Below are 6,462 nucleotides of genomic sequence, written 5' to 3'. Positions count from 1 at the left end.
TTGTTAATTTACAGCACAACTAACATTTCATTATTTATGTCATTGTTAACAGTAAAATGACGTTGCTAACAGTTCAATGATAATTCACAAAAGATTAATGAACTATCAATTGACCATCTATTAATTATGGTTATTATAAAGTGTTACCATCCATCCAACGCTGCCTGCACCTTTAATTGTTTTTTTGTGAACAACTTTTCATTTTATTCAATTACCATTTGACATGTAAATCATTCCGATTATACCGTCGGCTTATCACCATCAAAAAACAAACAACAAAAAACTAAATACACATTTAACGTTAAAAAAAAGAAGAAAAAACACAGTTGCGACCCCCACCCTGTCCACCTGATCCCTCATACCCTAGATCTCTATCAGATTTTACCGGCCATAAAAGACCACAAAACCAGCATTGTATATACAGATATTAAATAACAGCAAGTTCTTAACCTTATCAACCACTGATTGCCACGCTGAGATAGTATCGGGTCTGGCACTGTGCATTCTCGCCACTGATTGCTCCATCTCCATTACGTCTATAAGTGTCTACCCATTGAGGCTTAGTAATTGCATGTGGAGGTTTCCAACGTAGCGCTAGCATTTTCTTGGCCGCAGTGATGCCTGTTAAGAGCATACGCTTTTTCCAACATGTCATCTTTAGTGAGGAAGTGTCATTCAAGAGCAGCACAGCAGGAGAACATGGTACAATAACCTCCTTAACATTAGATAAAGTGGCACAAACCTCCCCCCAAAAAAACTTCACATCCTTACATTCCCAGTACATATGTACGGTGGCCGACAGGGGCAAACGCCCTGCAACTTCAGAAAACACATGCAAATAGGCAAAACACAAGCAAATTAAGATATCAACTTCATTCATTTGACAACACATGCGCAGCATTCAGCAAACGCGATGCATATACACAAAACACAACCAAATACACAAACACGATGCATAAAGAATCCACAACGGAAGTGCTCCAGTCCTCTAGGGGGAGCGCTAAGTGGAACAGCTGATTTTCGACTCCACGGACCGAGAGAGAGCGAGCGAGCTGATGAGCGGTTTGTTTTGAAACGGGACCAAAAGTGAAGATAGCGGCGACATAACAAGGTTAGTATTCATTTTAACATTTAGCCCTCCTCTTTTACAGTATTTTAAAAGAGCAACAGGTTTACGTAGCTAGCTGCGGTGTTGAGACTGACTTCTACAATAGTTTGCTAGTGACAACATTGTGTGCCTGATCTTTCATCGCTAACGTTAGTCCGCAGTGGGAAGGAGAACTAACTACTGAACTGGGCACCTGAGTGTTTGCATTAACGTTAGTTTCCTCTTCTCTGAATCCTCTCTACATATGATAGAATACTGTATTGATCCGCGAGGTAACTTTGCATAAGAGGAAGGTGGAGAGAGGAAAACTGGGAGTGAAGAAAGGGAAAAAGGAGAGTAGAGAAGGTATGAAAAAATAAATGTAAATTAATCTACGTTTAAGGGGCAAAAAGAGAAGCAGAGAGTAGATAAATATCAGAGAGAGCACAGGGAGATGAGAATGAGAGAGAAGGGTTGAAGAAAACAGGGATAAAATGTGAAGATGAAGGACGAAAGGAAGCAGAGAAAGGACATTAAGACAAAATAGGAAGATGGAGAGGGGAAGAGAGCATAGATCATAAATAGCAGGGACAAGGGAAAAAAGAGGTGACAGAATTAAACTGAACACAGGGTAAACATCCATATACAGAAGATCAGCAGACACTTTTTTGTATAGACAAAATATCCACTCTCTCTGATATTAACTTGCAAGCTTTTGTCTTTTTGTTGTTTCCCCCCCACAGATGTACTGTCCATATTGTGGATCTGCCTTGACAGCTTCCCCTGGGTTATGTTGTGCGTGAGGCAAAAACATCAGATTTCTAAAAGATGTGGCAAACAAAGTCCCTGAGGAGATGCCCACAACCAGTGCACATGCTAATGCACAGCCTAGTGCTGGTAAATAGATTTTTAGTTGTATTACAGAAAAATCAGTAGTTAGAAGACTTGGTTTGAAATTTTAAATTGTGTTCTTTTATTGAAATACTGTCCACCTCGGCACTACGTGGCTTGTCTACTTCAATAACTAGCATATTAAATGTGTTCTAAAATGCTCTGCAGGAAATATTGATGATGAAGGAACAGAAACAGAAATTAGCAAAGGTATGCTATTTTTAACATTGTTTCTATTATAATTAAATATATTGCTCACATTTAGTGACATTTTCCATTTCCTTTACTTTCTGCAGATTTATGTTGGAGTTATGAAGATGACAGGTGATTCCCTTAAACCTGTGGCAGGGAAGTCCCTTCCCCTTGATATTCAACCTGAATGGTCATCTGATCAGCTGTTGGCTGCTGTAAAGAAGCTGAAAGATTTTAACCAGGATTTGGAAGATGGTTCACATGTTTTATTGTACCCTGATGCTCAGGAAGTTAGAAACATCCCAGGAACAAACCCCCCCCTTTTACAATGCAGAAATACAAGGAGGAAAATGGACAGGCCTACTATAGAATAACAATGTACATTTGCACTGTTGAAGACTTTGCAAACAGCTTTATGTTCTTTTTATTTCATATTGTGAGTTGTTGCCAGGAAATCCAAATTTTCATCGTAGCTGTAGCCATTATGGAAATACTTTCTAATCAGATCCTCTTCTGTGGGGCTGTCTGATGCTGACCCTGACAAACATAAAGGGAGAAAAATATTAAAAAGCAACATTTATAACAAGGACAGGCTCCATAACATCATCCGGTCTTCAGAGAAGATACTCAACTGCAGTCTGCCATCTCCTCAGGACTTATCCAGAACCAGGAGTGCAGGAGAATTAGGGCAGGTCCCTCCCATCCTGGACATCTGTTTTAACCCCTTTCCTCTGGTAAAAGTTTCAGGTCTATCATGATCAAAACCTCATGCTATAAGAACTATTTCTTGCCCATGGCAGTGAGACTAACAAACTCTTCTTGCCCTTAATTGGCTCAAAATCTGATTCAGATTTAATATTTAATTCTATATACCAAGAGCTACTACATTATTATAGAAGCTGTTAAAATGTTGAAATAAATCAGTCAAATCCAATCATGACCTCTTCATATTTTAAACAAAATATGTATGAGCTATTGTGTGTTGCTACTAATTAGTATTCAAAACAGTGTGGTGTGTTGAACCCTTTTTACGATCAAAAACACATATAATCAATCTACTTACTGTTGTCTTCTGCTTCTGCCAAAAACTACATTTTTGCTGCATGAGCCACAAAACACTTGAACAGTGCTCTGGTGCTTGGTGTTGTTGAAAAGGGACAAAGGCTGGAAGTCTGAAATATTGACATTGATATGATGAATTAACTAAATCATCTAAGTAACAAACATTACACATAGCGATCATCACTAAATAAAGAGAAAGGTTACATCAGAGGAATGTGAAAAGTTTATTGTCTGCTGATCTTATATCTCTGTATATTAAGGTGTACCCTGTGTTTTGTTTATTTATTTAACCTCTCTTTCTTGCCTTGTCACCTTTCCCTGATGTTTATTTGTTCTTGAGCATATCTAATGCTCCTTCCTCTTATGCAAAGTTACCTCGCGGATCAATACTGTGTTCTATCATATGTAGAGACGATTCAGAGAAGAGGAAACTAACGTTAATGCAATCAAAATGCTCAGGTGCCCAGTTCAGTTTGTGTATTTGGTTGTGTTGTGTGTATATGCATCGCGTTTGTGTATATGCAGCGCGTTTGCTGAATGCTGCGCATGTATTGTCAAATTAATGAAGTTGTTTTCTTAATTTGCGTGTGTTTTGCCTATTTGCATGTGTTTTCTGAAGTTGCAGGGCTTTTGCCCCTGTCGGCCACCGTACGTCTGGTCACTCTTAATCAACGTAGTTATATGAGGTTCTAATCGCAAGGCCACCTTTAATTGTTATTACATTTAAAATAAATAATTTGCCAGTCCTATGATGCGAATGGGGAAATCCGAGAATTGTTTCCGGCAATGTTTAGACTGACTGCTGATGTTTTTTGTTTTGTTTTTAATGTTGTGTATGTCTTACATTTCATTCATAATGGTCTTAAAAAGGTTTTAAAATGTCTTCAATTTGACTTGGTGAAACCTACAGAAACCCTGACTGTAGAATGCTTCTGAAAATGGTTAGTAAAAATATCTTTAGTATACATATTTTGGAGTTGAGGGAGAAAGCTGTTGAAACAGTAGGCTCCTGTCTTCTCAGGTTGTTCTTGTTTTCCAACACTAGAGTGTAAGCTTGCTCCACTGCTCACCGTTTGGTGGCCAAGCGACTTCACCCTACAGTTGTAAAAAGTATTTAGCTTCTTTCCTTTAATGGCAATAATGTAAAAAGAAATATATTCTTACAAGTAAAAGTCCTGCATTCAGTATCTTTCTATCAATGGTGGAAGAAGTATTCAGATCCCTTACTGCAGTAAAAGTACCAGTTCAACACTGTAAAACATTACAAGTAATAGGTCTGCATTGAAAATGTTACTTAAGTAAAAATATGGAACATTAGGAACATGTATTTTTAGTATTAAAAGTACATGTACTCAATGTACTCAATGCAGTAAAATCCTCAATTTAATGGTCTAATCATTTCAGCTGTACTTGTTGGCCGTTATATTGTTGGGTAACGTTAGAGTAATTTATATTAAAATATATTTTATAAGCTTTATGTGTTTTGTGTACAAACTTCTTAATTTGTAAAGTAACTAGTAACTAAAGCTGTCAGGTGAATGTAGTTGAGTAACCAGTAACTAAAGTAACTAGTAACTAAAGCTGTCAGATGAATGTAGTGGAGTAACTAAAGTAACTAGTAACTAAAGCTGCCAGATGGATGTAGTGGAGTAACTAAAGTAACTAGTAACTAAAGCTGTAACAGATAACTGTAGTGGAGTAAAAAGTGCCTTCTTTCTGAGCTGTAGCAGAGTAGAAGTAGAAAGTGGCATCATAGTACCACATTTGTGTACTTAAGTACAGTACTTGAGTAAATGTACTTTTTAATAGGCTTTTTGAGAAATGAGCACCTGTATCTTAAAAGAAGAGAGAATAAAGCACAACAAGTACTTATTTGAAGGTGTGTCTCAGATTTATACTTTTTTGGGGTATTTTCAGCCTTTATTTTGACAGGACAGCAGAAGACATGAAAGGGGAGAGAGGGGGGGGAATAACATGCAGCAAAAAGCCGCAGATCAGAGTCGAACTCGGTCCTGCTACGTTGAGGAGTAAACCTCTATATATGGGCGCCTGCTCTTCCAAGTAAGCTATCCGGGTGCCCCCAGTCACTGTTTTTGATTTGCATGCATCCACTGTACCTGTTTGTGTTGCATTAAAACACCATGTCCTAATGCTGGTTGTAAACGAGCTTTTGATACAACCTCAGGGGAGTAAAGGTGTGTGTGTGTGTGGTGTGTGTGTGTGTGTGTGTGTGGTTGTGTGTGTGTGTGTGTGTGTGTGTGTGTGTGTGTGTGTGTGTGTGTGTGTGTGTGTGTGTGTGTGTGTGTGTGTGTGTGTGTGTGTGTGTGTGTGTGTGTGTGTGTGTGTGTGAAGCATAATGTATCACATAGAAAGAGGAGTGAGCAGGTTTACCTGCTGCTGCACACTGAGATCTGCATCATCTAATGCGCCCTACCCTGGTCCGAGTCACAGCAATCCTACACACACACACACACACACACACACACACAGTATGCGGATGTACAGCTGCTGTCATTAGAATCCATTTGTTTGCTCATAAAATAGGCAATTTGTACACTGGCAACAATAGTGCTGTCTTCTGTTGGAAAGAGGGTGCGTCTCAGTGCGTGTGCTTGTGCCTAACAGGTGTTGCTGACAGGGTGAGGTTGCAAAGGGGCATGGGAAATGGATTCCATTTTCGCTTTGCCTGTTTGTGAGATCATACTGTCATTGCTGTCTCATTGAATGAATGAAAAGATTTCCCAGTGCTGTGCTCTGCACGTAACCTATTTTTTGGTCTCAGCACAGCGGTAATTTCCACATTTAGTGATAATGTGTAAATATGTGTGTTCCATTGATTTTTTCCATATTTGCAATTCATGTGCCTGTCTGTTCCCCTGTTAGCATTTAGTCCTTGCTAACAGTATCTGTGGTCTATTTTAGGGTTCCATCTCCAGTATGTCTGACTGCTGATGGAAACAGCTGTGGGCTCCATCAGGGACAGTTAGGCCTCAGCCTTATTATCAGGGACAATACACATATTTCCATCCCACTGTGCCAAGGCAGAGTGAGATATTACACACCCGCGACCCCCATGGACCTCCAGCTCTAATGCATTTTCAACAGGAGTTTGGCTCAGCGAAGGCTGAATAATTATTTATTTCTGAAACAACAATCAGCCACAAGACATGTTTCTCTCAGAGTTCGGACTCTGACAATATGCTTATTCTTGTGTGTCATTGCATAGCTGG

The 6,462-nt window shown here is 39.2% G+C and overlaps 1 long non-coding RNA gene across 1 annotated transcript; it reads left to right on the top strand.

The window, feature by feature from the left end:
• Positions 1-1,026: 1,026 nt before the first annotated feature.
• On the top strand, positions 1,027-4,633 carry LOC116672911 (uncharacterized). The gene is made up of 4 exons (XR_004327680.1): positions 1,027-1,111; positions 1,831-1,984; positions 2,147-2,188; positions 2,275-4,633. It is a non-coding gene; the product is annotated as an uncharacterized LOC116672911 (long non-coding RNA).
• Positions 4,634-6,462: the final 1,829 nt, after the last annotated feature.

This window comes from Etheostoma spectabile, chromosome 23 (assembly GCF_008692095.1).
Source record: "Etheostoma spectabile isolate EspeVRDwgs_2016 chromosome 23, UIUC_Espe_1.0, whole genome shotgun sequence".
Classification (NCBI taxonomy): domain Eukaryota; kingdom Metazoa; phylum Chordata; class Actinopteri; order Perciformes; family Percidae; genus Etheostoma; species Etheostoma spectabile.
Note: the sequence above shows the minus strand (reverse complement) of the source record. Positions and strands in the feature narration are given on the sequence as shown.